Below are 14,019 nucleotides of genomic sequence, written 5' to 3'. Positions count from 1 at the left end.
GCTACTCACTAGAAGGCTCGTGGTTCCTAGAGGGAACAATGCATTTTTATGATAAACCGACGATAGCTTCCTCTTATGGCCTTCAAAAAATTTCTATAGTTAATGTGCACTAATAAAACTGTCATGTAAAAATTTCGAAAATTTCAGGGGTTATTTGACCTTTTTAAGACATTTAAGAGATTTTCTAGCCACTTAATGACTGTAATTCAAATCTGAACTACATGTATACACAGCAGCTAACCATAACGGTTTGAAAAATCATATTTGTGTACTTGTGTGCGAGTTAATTCCATGTGCATAAGTTGGAAGGAATTTTCAAACATATTGGTGTCATGGCTTGGACACATGCATGGAGTGCCATGGTAACACAAAATAAGCATTCGTCCCTTATAGGAGGAAACAATGTAAATATCCGGGAAGACAATCGGGCCCCACACAATCGGCACTCTATTTCGCACCTCGAGGTTTGGAAGGTGAGTGGTGCAGGTTATTAATCAGACGTGGTTCCGTATTGTAAATTGTCAGCTATTAAGTTCACACACGGCTTTTTCTGCGGGAATCGTGTGCAATTCAAACTACAGTACTCGTAAATTTCGGCGACCGCGTGTGTACTGTTCCCGTCGATCTAGATTCCGGTCGCCAATAAATACTACCTTGATCACGTCGTCCCGCCTGCATTATCATCCACATCCTCCCCTTGATCGCCGTCACACACACACACACACACAAATCTCTGCCATGGCACCGCCAATCTACCCACGCGCCCACAAGGAGGCGCCGCCCCCTGAGGACGTTCAGTCGAAAAGCAGCGACGAGGAGGACCCCTACGGGCCGCCGGACGAGGTTGCATGGAGTGGTTTTGGGGCCAGTACAATCTTTGTCTATGGAAATCGCTACCGCCGGCCGAGAAAGCCAGGCAAGTGGTGTTCAAGAAGAAGATGGCGGAGGACGAAGCAGGTACTAGGCAGCTTGTGAAGCCCGTGAGGCCGCCTGGAAAAAGGAGGCGGTGGAGCTTTGGGGCTAGGCGTGTCATCGTGCAGAGGAGGTGTACGAAGATGGGTACTTCACGAGGAAGGTCAAAGGCGCTAGTTTCCTCATCGCTGCATGGAGGTGGGCCGATAAGCTCGAGTGTGCCACCTACAAGGAGCTCTGATGGGCGCCCAACGAAATGGCAAGATCGTTCGTGCTCGTTCGCCAGCAAGAGGCGAATTGGTACGTCAAGCGCTATGGGATGGATGAGGCAGAGTACTACCTCCACTCTAGGAGGACACCGCGCACTAGGGAGCTGCTGGCGTGGGGCTGCCTGAATACTGCCCCAGGAGGGATTATTAGTTTTAGTATTGTTTGTTTTCAATTTTATGCATTGTACATGGTAGTTAGGTATCATCATGTATAAGTGACGATATTATATATATTCTGTGATGAACTAATGAACAATAAATATATATTATGAATTCCATTTTCTATCTGTTTTAGTATTACTAATTTGTATCTAGTTGTTATCATCCACATATACAGATAGGAAAGCATATATGCACACATTGAAACAGAACGTATAAGAATGGAAAACATAGTACACACATTTAAACACAGCAATAAACAGAGCAAGATTATGATTGTCGTGAATACATAGCGTTCCACATTGAAATGAGTCAACAAAATAAACACGTCCATGACCAGCAGTCCTTGCCTAAGGTAGCTCTTGGCTCTGCCTGAACCCGTGCAGGTGTTCGTCCAAGCGGTCGACACGCTCGCGATACATCCGGAGTGAGATCTCGAGCTCCAAGTTGGCAATTTCATCGGAGATCACCAGCTCGAGGATGTGACAACCATTCTCCTCTACTGCGCCCATATGGACACCTAGGCCAAGGAGGCGGTCGGGCCTAGCGACTAGCACGTTGGCATCGAGTGGGTCGTGGATAAGGCGAATGGCGCTACCCATGCGAACGGCGCGACGGGCGTCCGGTGCAAGTATGGCGCGACTGCCCTCTGGTGCAAGTACGGTGTAGACGGCCTCTGCCCACTTCTGGCAAGGAATGGGGGTACTCATAGGACGTGTACCAGCTGCACCGCCCTGTCGATAGCAGGGAAGCGCTGATGGATCCACTCTTGCTGTGTGATGCGCCGTGCCTCTCACTCTGCGGCGAGCTGCAGACTATCGGCACTGGCGCACATAGCTTGCTCTACGGTGCACCATCGATCATGTTGTGCGTATTGGGGAACGTAGTAATTTCAAAAAAATTCCTATGCACACGCAGGGTAATGGTGATGCATAGCAACGAGAGGGAAGAGTATCGTCCATGTACCCTCATAGACCGTAAGCGGAAGCGTTATGAGAACGTGGTTGATGTAGTCGTACATCTTCATGATCCGGCCGATCCAAGTACCGAACGCACGGCACCTCTGAGTTCAGCACACGTTCAGCTCGATGACGTCCCACGAACTCTGATCCAGCAGAGCTTCACGAGAGAGTTCCGTCAACACGACGGCGTGATGACGGTGATGACATTGCTACCGATGCAGGGCTTCGCCTAAGCACCGCTACAATATGATCGAGGTGGATTATGGTGGAGGGGGTCACCACACACGGCTTGGAAGAATCAACTTGTGTGTTCTAGGGTGCCCCCTGCCCCCGTATATAAAGGAGCAAGGGGGAGGCCGGCCGGCCCCTGTAGGGCGCGCCAGGAGGAGGAGTCCTCCTCCTAGTAGGACTAGGACTCCCCTTTCCTACTCCTACTAGGAGGAGGAAAGGAAGGAGGAGAGGGAGAAGGAAGGAGAGGAAGGAAAGGAGGAAAGGGGGCCGGCCCCCTAGTCCAATTTGGTTTGGGCTAGGGGGTCGCGCGCCCTGCCTCCTCTCTTCCACCACTTGGCCCATGAGGCCCAATACTTCTCCCCCGTATTCCCGTAACTCCCCAGTACTCTGAAAATACCCGAATCACTCGGAACCTTTCCGATGTCCGAATATAATCGTCCAATATATCAATCCTTATGTCTCGACCATTTTGAGACTCCTCGTCATGTCCCCGATCTCATCCGGGACTCTGAACTACCTTCAATACATCAAATCACATAAACTTATAATACCGATTGTCACCGAACGTTAAGCGTGCGGACCCTATAGGTTCGAGAACTATGTAGACATGACCGAGACACGTCTCCGGTCAATAACCAATTGCGGAACCTGGATGTTCATATTGGCTCCTACATATTCTACGAAGATCTTTATCGGTCAATCCGCATAACAACATATGTTATTCCCTTTGTCATCGGTATGTTACTTGCCCGAGATTCAAACGTCGGTATCTCAATACCTAGTTCAATCTCGTTACCGGCAAGTCTCTTTACTTGTTTCCGTAATGCATCATCACGCAACTAACTCATTAGTTGCATTGCTTGCAAGGCTTATAGTGATGTGCATTACCGAGAGGGCCCAGAGATACCTCTTCGACAATCGGAGTGACAAATTCTAATCTCGATCTATGCCAACTCAACAAGTACCATCGGAGACACCTATAGAGCACCTTTATAATCACCCAGTTACGTTGTGATGTTTGGTAGCACACAAAGTGTTCCTCCGGTAATCGGGAGTTGCATAATCTCATAGTCATAGGAACATGTATAAGTTATGAAGAAAGCAATAGCAGTAAACTAAAATGATCAAGTGCTAAGCTAACGGAATGGGTCAAGTCAATCACATAATTCTCCTAATGATGTGATCCCATTTATCAAATGACAATTCATGTCTATGGTTAGGAAACATAACCATCTTTGATTAACGAGGTAGTCAAGTAGAGGCATACTAGTGACACTCTGTTTGTCTATGTATTCACACATGTATTCTGTTTCCGGTTAATACAATTCTAGCATGAATAATAAACATTTATCATGAAATAATAAAATAAATAATAACTTTATTATTGCCTCTAGGGAATATTTCCTTCAGTCTCCCACTTGCACTGGAGTCAATAATCTAGATTACACAGTAATGATTCTAACACCCATGGAGCCTTGGTGTTGATCATGTTTTGCTCGTGAGAGAGGCTTAGTCAACGGGTCTGTAACATTCAGATCTGTATGTATCTTGCAAATCTCTATGTCTCCCACCTGGACTTGATCGCGGATGGAATTGAAGCATCTTTTGATGTGTTTGGTTCTCTTGTGAAATCTGGATTCCTTTGCCAAGGCAATTGCACCAGTATTGTCATAAAAGATTTTCATTGGACCCGATGCACTAGGTATGACACTGTCGGAGTAATGGGCCATGGGTAGGCTAACCCGAGGCCCAGGACCTTTCAAGACATCGGGGCAGACTGCACCCCTCAATATGCCAAGGAGAAGAGCCGTCTTCTGGGGGCCGGCTGGAGGAACAGCCGGTTGCCCGTATACGGGCGAGTCCTAGAGGCAAGGCCAAGACAAGACGACTCCTACTTGGCGGGTTCTAGAGAAGTCGGCCCCGAGGAGTCGGCCCACGGCACCAACGAAGCCCGTGCCCTCATCAAGGGGGATAGGACAGGGATTGGCTACAGTATAGCCCACCCCTCCCCCATTCGAGGGGCTGGCGTGATCATAGTGCGTCGTACGGCAGAGATCTCCGCCCGGCGCAGCACTTTTGCCATGCCATCCCTGACATCATCACAGGCAGGCAGAGTCCTGCTCCCACGACGGCCTGTCGGTACGGCCCAAGGACGACGGGCCCCACCAGTCAGCAAGAGCCCGGAAGACGGCGACGATCCCAATAGTCGGACCCGAGGGAGGTCGGCCCCCATGAGTCGGCCCGCCCCTTCCTCGGGACCCACTCGCCGTTAACCAGGCGAGACGCGGAGTGGCTACAGTAATCGCCCGCCAGGCGGCGGAGCTGTAGCCAAAAACCCCTGACCGAGCCTGCGTCATTAGAGACGCGGCAACAGTGATCCGCAGCCAGCAGGACCCGCGAGCGGCGGAGGCGGCCTGTCGGCTCCGTACCAGACCAGCCGGCGGGGCCCACTAGGCGGCGGGCCCCAGCAGTCGGCGGAGAAGCCGGCGACCAGAGAGACTGACAGCCGGGCCCTATGCCCGCCCGGATTACCATTCTATCCCTGGGGGTAGGCCTATATAAACCCCCCAGGGCACCCATGCAAAGGGTTCCCAACCTGTTAGAACTAGACCAGATCATAGAGGAAGGAGAGAGCTAGCCCTGCCTTCTCCTACCTCTAGCATACAGCTCAAGGAGCGCCTTTGTATTCACTTGTGCCTTAGTGATCATGCGGAGACCCCGCAGAGCAGGACTAGAGGTGTTATCTCCTAGGAGATCCCCAAACCTGGGTAAAGTACGCCGACGTTCGTGTCTACGCCTCATCCCGCTTCCGGGCACCGGCGATGTTTTACTCGCTCCCACCATGATAAGCCATCCCTTGGCATATGACGCACCCAACCCCCGACATTTGGCGCCCACCGTGGGGCGAGGTGCACCGTCGTCCGGAGACCTGTTCTGGACGGGAACCCTTTTTCTCCCTGGCGAGCGCAGCCAGCCCGGCATGCCAGACTGAGTCTACGCTGATGCGCTGCATGGCGCGGAAGTCGCATGTGTGGCAAGTTGCCTCACTGATCTCATTGGCGAGGTCCACCTCTCCGGCGAGCTCGCGTCCGACGCGGGCACAGACGGCCCCGAGAGCCTCCTCACGGGCCTCCTCAATCAACTCCACGTCGCTAGCGAGCCAGCTATGGACCTAGAGTCTGTAGGCTCCACCGACCCGATGTTGGTTGACTCCGACACTGCGTCGCTTGACGCGTTCCCCGCGAACATGGTGGTCTACGACGAGCCGCTCCCTCGCGCGGAGAGCGGCGGAAGCACCGTCGCAGAAGTGCTTGTCATCGTCATGGCGAGCACTCTGGCGGAGAGGCTCACGACCCACTCAACGCAACCCTACAAGACCTGACGGCGCCCATCACAGAAGACGCCGACGCCGAGATGCTGGAAGCACGCCGCCTCCAGCTTGTCGAGGGTGCCAAAAAGCTGGCTAGCATGAGACGCCTGTCGGAAGCCTATCAGCACGAGATGGACCGCGTTGTGGGCAGCACGCCGGCTCCAGCTGGGCCTAGCCGCCTTGGAACGGTCCAGTAGCGCGGCGTGGCCATCGCCAACCTGTTCGGGGCAGATTGCCCCGTCTATGCCACGCCTGCGGAAAACATCCGAGCTGCCCAAGCGGCAGTAGAAGAGATGGATAAATTTGAGGGCGAAGAACGTCGCCAGATGGCGGAGCGCATCCATCGGCTCCTTGACGCGGCTGCCGAGCAGCACGAGACCGGCTGCCGCACTGAGGCGCCGCAACGGCACAATGACGATCTGCCTCCCTGCCGAGACCAAGGCGTGACCTCCCGGACGCCGACTGGTGACGTCCACGGGAGAAGAGACAAGGAGCCGGCTGCTAACCGCAGTCGGACTCGCATCACCATTGAGCGCGACCAAGACAGCTGCCCGAGAGGAGTGGAACGACGAGATGACTGTCCGCCTCCTCCCCCTCGGAGGGAAAGGCGCGTCACCCCGCCACCTGTTGAGCACCCGACACTCGACGACTGCCTTGGCCGTTGAGAGGGAGTCGAAGAGAACGATGCCCGTCACCGGATCGACCATCTCCACCGATCCCTGGCGCTAGAAGAAGAAGATGAGTTGGGTCCGCCGTGTTTCGGCCCCCGCATTCGAGACGAGCCCTTCCCCAGAGGGTTCACGCTCCCAAGAGACATGCCCAAATACACCGGCTCCGTGAAGCCGGAGGACTGGCTGGTTGACTACTCCACAACCGTCAGCATAGCAAACGGCAACAAGCGCGTCCCTGTAAAGTACGTTCCGCTCATGCTCTAGGGCATGGCCCGGACATGGCTGAACAGTCTGAAGCTCCGTAGCATCAACAATTGGGTTGACTTCACCGAAGTTTTCATCCGCAACTTCACCAGCACGTACAAGCGGCCGCCCAAGCCTCGCCAGCTCTCCTTGTGCGTGCAAGGCCCCAACGAGTCGACTCGCGACTACCTCACGCGCTGGGCTGAGCTCCGCAACTCTTGCAAGGGCGTGCACGAGGTGCAGGCCATCGAGTACTTCACCGCTGGGTGCCGAGAGGGCACCCTCCTCAAGCACCGACTCCTCCGCGACGAGTCGGCGACCCTCGACGAGCTGCTAATCATAACAGATAAATATGCCACAGCCGACTCCTCCATGAAGGCAGAGATCCAAGTTGACACCTTTGGCAAAGTAGTCCCTCAAGCCCCCCGAACCCCGGCTGGCGACACCAGTCGGCGTCAACAGTAGAACGACCATAAGCGCAAGGCCACGCTGCCGGCTTCCACCAGCCGGCAGCTGGCGACAGTCGAAGACTAGCAGCCGGAAGGGCAGCCTCCGTCCAAACGCCAGAAGGGCGGCAAGTCCAATTGGTTGTCGGCTTTCTCATATGAGCAGACTCTGGATGCACCCTACAAATTCCACAGTGGTGCGAAGCCATCCAACCACACCACTTGGAAGTGCCATTGGCTCACCCGGATCGCCAAGGGAGACGGCCTTCCGCCTCCTCCGCCTGCTGGGCAGCAGCCGCCTCCTCCTCCGCCCCAGCAGCCGGCGGTCAGACCAGTTAGAGCCATACAAGATGAGTACCCTGAAGAGCACGGAGCTTATGTCATGTTCACCAACATGGCCGATGATAAGCACAGCAGACGACGACGGCAGCAAGAAGTGAATGTAGTAACATCCGAGACCCTCGAGTTCATGCATTGGTCCGAGAAGCCCATCAACTGGAGTAGGGCCGACCACCCGGATGTAATGCCCAATCCCGGTTCCTACGCCCTGGTTTTGGATGCCACCTTTGCCACCAATAAGCGAGATGCTCGGTTTTCCCGAGTTTTGATAGATGGCGGCGGCAGCATCAACATTCTGTACAAAGATACCATGGAGAAATTAGGAATCGGACAAAGGCAGCTTCAGTCCAACCAGACTGTATTCCATGGCATAGTTCCTGGCCTTTCCTGCTCACCAATCATCAAGATTCAGATAGACATCCTCTTTGCGGACAAAGATCACTTCCGCCGAGAGCCAGTCTGGTTCGAAGTGGTGGACCTCAAGAGCCCATACCATGCTTACTTGGCTGACCTGCTCTGGCCAAGTTTATGGCGGTCCCCCACTATGCCTACCTCAAGATGAAGATGCCGAGTTCCAAGGGTATTCTGTCCATAGCCGGCGACTACAAAAAGTCATCCGCCTGCGCAGCTGAGAGCAGTCGGTTGGCCGAGTCCCTCGCGATCGCAGCTGAGAAGCGGCTCCTTGACCGGGTTGTGGCGATGGCAGGCAAGCAGCCGGAGATGTTGCTCGATCCCAAGGAGTCGGAAGTTGAGGGCTCGTTCAAGCCGACCAAAGACACAAAGAGGATTCCCTTGGACCCGGAGAACCCGGAGAGGTACGCTATCGTAGGTGCGAACCTCGACAACAAATAGGAAGGCGAGCTCGTCGATTTCCTCCGTGAGAATCGGGGCATCTTTGCATGGTCCCCTAAAGACATGCCGGGTGTCCCGACGGATTTCGCCGAGCACAAGTCACATGTACGGTCTGATGCCAAACCAGTCAGGCAGCCCTTGCGCCGCCTGTCAGAAGAGAAGAGAAGAGTCATTGGGTAAGAGATAGCCCGGCTGCTAGCAGCCGGCTTCATCATGGAGGTGTTCTTTCCAGAGTGGCTGGCCAACCCAGTCCTTGCGCTGAAGAAAAACAAGCAGTGGCGTATGTGTATTGATTACACCAGCCTCAACAAAGCATGCCCCAAGGACCCGTTCGCTTTGCCGAGAATCGACCAAGTGATAGACTCCACAGCCGGATGCGAGCTGTTGAGTTTTTTGGATGCATATTCAGGATATCACCAGATCAAGCTGAACCCGGCCGACAGGCTGAAGACCACCTTCATCAAACCGTTTGGAGCCTTCTGCTACTTAACCATGACGTTCGGCTTGAGGAATGCCGGCGCCACGTTTCAATGTTGCATGCAGAAGTGCCTCCTCAAGCAACTCGGTAGAAACGCCCATGTCTACGTGGACGATGTGGTGGTGAAGACGAAGAAGCATGGAACGCTGCTAGAAGACCTCAAGGAGACCTTTGAGAACCTACGCCGGTTTCAAATCAAGCTCAACCCAGAGAAATGCGTCTTTGGAGTACCAGCTGGCCAGCTTCTTGGATTCCTGGTCTCAGAACGTGGCATAGAGTGCAACCCTGTGAAGATCAAGGCCATCGAGAGGATGGAAGTACCCACCCGACTGCTGGATGTGCAGAAGTTCACTGACTGTTTGGCATCCATCAGCCGATTCATCAGTCGGCTGGGCGAGAAGGCCCTTCCCATGTACCAGCTCATGAAGAAGACCACTTTTTTCGAGTGGAACGACAAGGCAGATGAAGCTCTTCTCTAGCTCAAAAAGATGTTGACTACTCCACCTGTCCTGGCGGCTTTGACTCCTAAGGAGCCCATGCTCCTCTACATCGCCGCCACCAGCCGAGTGGTCAGCACAGTCATCGTGGTAGAGCGCAAGGAGGAAGGCAAGGCACTACCAGTCCAGAGACCGGTATATTATTTGAGTGAAGTACTGTCGACCTCCAAGCAAAACTACCCCCACTACCAGAAGATGTGCTACGGCGTGCACTTTTCTGCCAAGAGATTGAAGCCGTATTTTCAAGAGCACCCAATCAATGTAGTCTGCACAGCTCCACTGGCTGAGATCATTGGAAGCAGAGATGCTTCGGGCCGAGTGGCCAAATGGGCCATAGATTTGGTCCCCTACACCATCTACTACCAACCTCGCACCGCCATCAAGTTACAAGCGCTGGCTGACTTTCTCGTCCACTGGTCCGAGACCCAGTACCTGCCGCCAGCGCCCGACTCCACCCATTGGCGGATGCATTTCGATGGTTCCAAGATGCGCACCGATTTGGAAGCCGGCATCGTCCTCACCTCTCCCAAAGGCGACAAGCTCAAATATATGCTGCAAATCCATTTTGCCGCCTCCAACAATGTCGCCGAATACGAGGCACTCATTCACGGGCTCCGGCTTGTCAAAGAGCTCGGCATTCGTCGGATCCTGTGCTATGGTGACTCTGACTTGGTGGTCCAGCAGTCGTCAGGCGACTGGGACGCGAAAGATGCAAACATGGCGAGCTACCGCTTCCTCGTACAACAACTCAGTGGATATTTTGAAGGGTGCGGATTTCTCCATGTGCCAAGAAACGAAAACGAGCAAGCAGATGCCCTGGCACGAATCGGCTCCACCTGTCAAGCAATACCAACCGGCGTCGCCCTTCAACGCCTCCTCAAGGTCTGTCGGGCCATCGCTAGAGTCAGATTTTATCTTCGTGCCGGCTCCTCCTGAAGCAGTATACACTACAACAAAATCCCCCACATAACAAGGCATGTCTACCAACGAATCATACCTATGTGTTGGTTGTTTGGGCCACCTCCTAGTCCCACCCCCACTTCCCATGATTTGCTAACCTCCTCGTGCCCACCTTCACATTATCTACAGGAAAAAAAAGCCTTCACATTAGGGCGCTACCTCCTCCGTCCAAGTACCACGCAGCCAAGCCAAATCTCTTCTCTCCCTGACCACAACGCCGCCGCCACCACCTCTGATTCAGCTAGCTCCGGCGCTCTGTCTCGCCGTTGCTCACCGGACCAGCTGCCCCACACTGCTCTCCTCCGACCCCCCGCCATGGCGATGTCTTCCGCGCCACTACATGCGGCCCGCAGCAACCCTAGGTGCCACAGGTCGCCAGCGCCCGCGCCTCCTCTGGTTCGCCATACTACCCAGTCCCCGTGGTACATCTCCACACGCGCGGCTGCTGGCTCGGCGGTGGTGTTGCTGCTCCGCCTCGGCAACCTCGACTCCGACGCCACTGACGGTTCAGTAAGTCACTCCTCGTCTGACCCTTGTTTTCTTACCCCACTTGGTTCTTTGTGTGGCAGGCCATGGCAGATTCTTCTTTGCCGGCCATCGTGATGGCGATCTGCGGGACCTTGATACTCATTCTGATCCACCTCCGCCACCGGCGTCCATGCCACTCCACCTTCATGAATCAGAGTATTCCTAAAGATGACGTTCTGTCCCATAGCTTCCCCTTTTCCTTCCCGCCTTTCAGATTGTATAACACTGAGCGGTTACTCGTGTACCTCTATCCTTCTCTCGTAGTACTGCTACCATGTACGACTCTGATTGAAACAACGACAATGCGAAACACAGGGAGTTTGCGTCGTTCATATCTATGTACTATCTCATTATATACATCAATGTCCATTATATGTACAGCTCACACTGTTTCCCTTCTTAATTCTTATTAATTAATTTCAATATATGATTATTTTTCATTCAACTTGGTGTATTTCATTAGTCCCCTAGAAAACATCACCGACCAGATGGCTATATGTTTCAGGAAATGATCTCTGCAGGGTGTTGTCAAGCGGAGAGGTGGAGGACTTAAAGTGGTAGAATCAGAACATCAGATCACTTGTCTGCTGAAAGCAATTCACCTAGAGGGGAAAGGGTGGCCGATGTACTGCAGGTCAGTACGATCGAGGGCAAGGCACACGTGGGTGGAGAGGAAACGCTTGCAGCTAGGTTAAAGGAAGGGCTGAGCACGATCAATCCAGTGTGGTGTTACAGATCTGGGCCTCTAGCTTGCTGTCAAAGACGCGTTCTTGCAGAGAACCTGAGTAAAGCTGTAATTCTCGCCAACGCATCAATGCAATGCAAGGTATGGTGTGCTTGAAACTTTTTGTGGAGCGTTCACTAGATAGTAGTGTTAATGCTTCTCCATGCTCTTTCAAACTATACTTCAATCTGCTAATATACATGCTTCAATATACTCCATTTGAGAACAGTTTGTTGGGATATGAGGATGAGTCAAGAAAGTCCGTTTGGACTGATTTGTATAGAACCCAATATGTTGCAAACCCAGACCTTATTTCTTATACTGTAGGGCATCATAACTGTCTGCTCAAGCGGCAGACAAAACATCATGGTGCCCTTCATTATATATGAAAATGTAGTTACTTTTTTGCGGGGGTGGTTAGCTTATTTGTATCTAGATCATCTAGAAGTTGAATGTACTGTGAACAGTGAGAACAATTACAATATTAATATACTAAGATAGCAGGCCATGGTGTATGATATACAAAAGCACTAGATTAGTTATTTCCTCCTCCACAAGAAAAGATTAGTTATGCCCTGATATATAGTTCTTAAAACGGAAGTCATTACGTCAAAACTTTTGAACTATTTATTTTTATTGCTCGAGTATTTTACTATAGGTTGCGAGTTCGAAGTTGAACGGCAAATTTAGAAGAAAAAGTTCATTTGAAGGTAGAAAAAAATGTAACACAAATTATAGTTTACTGGTAAAGATCTCAGTAGAAAGTTAAGAGATGAAAACATGCAAAGCCACACAAGATAAACACTAGCCCGTGTGAATGGATAGGGGTTAACGACTAGTAGTATAAAATGCTCAAATATGGTGATTTCACCAACCTTCTTGCACATGGATGCTTCAGATAAAGAGCTACCAGGAGTTCGAGCTCCATGTTGCATTTCCAGTTTAACTTTTTTTGAAAGGTGCTTATAATATAGAAAACACTTTAGATGGAAATTCTACTGAACTTATCGCAGGTTGCTTTAGACTTTCCTTGAGGAACTGGCGACAAAATACACATAAACGAACTTTGTTAGAATTATATCCATGAACTATATTCCCAACTAGCCATACAGGATGCTGTCAAAGGGATTTTTGTTGGTCTACAGAAGCTTTGTGGAATGAAATGCACACCTGCATGACACAATTAGTTTCCATTATCTTATTAGTTCAAGTTCTTTTTGTGAGGTTAGTTCAAGTTACTCTTCTTTATTTAGTTGGCTGGACAAAAAAGTAACTGTGTGTGTGTGTGTGTGTGTGTGTGGCTATCTTAAAGTTGCAATTAACCAATCGTAGTATACAATATACATTTTTGTGTGGATACTATATTCTAGATGCATATCTATATGTTAGATATATGACTTCTCTATTTGTACTAAGAGGGAACCTTGTTCGTTACGACATGCATATCTGTATGTTAGATATATGGTCCTAATGTATGTTTGGCTTGCAACATATGGCTAAAGAAAAGAGAAAGTTTGAGGGAACAAATTTCAAGATGAGTGCTTGACAGAGTGCCATGCCTAGTTCACAATTATACGTTCTGGTTACATCTAAATCGATCCTCAGCCAGGAATAAGAAACGGCAAGGATTTTTCTTGATCATTTACAATACACTGAACTGATGTGAACCTTCCTTCGATAAATGATCAATGCCAGAATATTTAACTGTTACATGCAACCTCCATCTCCTCATGCTGAACTTTCGTTATGTTTATTTAACCTATTGCAATGGCGCTTTGCTAGTCAGCTCTAGTTCTGAACAATGGACAGGGTGATGGTGATTCATCCTATAACAATATCATAGAATGTATCTGCAGGAAGTTCATAGAGAAGCTTGTCATCCAGCATGAAGGGTGCGGGAAGATGAAGACGAAGATGATGCATGGCTAAGTTATTGATAGAATGGTGGAGAATGGGGCTACTACCAGATAGTTTTAGATTTACTATATAGAATATCAGTTTCATGGTTAATATATAGGAAATCATGTAATATATTTTTCAGATTGTGTTCCATGTAATGCAACCGAGTTGAGTAAATATATGAGATCTTTCTATTTGGTGGATTGCTGCTCCTTGCACTATTGTTCGTAATATATAAAATACCAGTATTGTTCATGCTAAGTACAGATGCTTGGAAGTGCCACACTAATTTGTTATGTGGAAATTCGTTTGTGTAGGGCAGTCAGCAACGTATATGAACTGTTGTTAGCCTGTAGATATATATGTTGCTATCTTGCAACATTTCTACATGCCGATTACCAACGCAATTGTATGTGTTGTTGTAGACCCTTCCAACGCCACCAACGGCAACGGATACTAATCCGTTGGGGTAGACCTTA

The 14,019-nt window shown here is 50.8% G+C and overlaps 1 long non-coding RNA gene across 1 annotated transcript; it reads left to right on the top strand.

The window, feature by feature from the left end:
- Window positions 1-10,513: 10,513 nt before the first annotated feature.
- Window positions 10,514-13,745, top strand: LOC119285500. Its single transcript, XR_005139501.1, has 2 exons — window positions 10,514-11,743; window positions 13,498-13,745. It is a non-coding gene; the product is annotated as an uncharacterized LOC119285500 (long non-coding RNA).
- Window positions 13,746-14,019: the final 274 nt, after the last annotated feature.

This window comes from Triticum dicoccoides, chromosome 4A (assembly GCF_002162155.2).
Source record: "Triticum dicoccoides isolate Atlit2015 ecotype Zavitan chromosome 4A, WEW_v2.0, whole genome shotgun sequence".
Taxonomy (NCBI): Eukaryota; Viridiplantae; Streptophyta; class Magnoliopsida; order Poales; family Poaceae; genus Triticum; species Triticum dicoccoides.
Note: the sequence above shows the minus strand (reverse complement) of the source record. Positions and strands in the feature narration are given on the sequence as shown.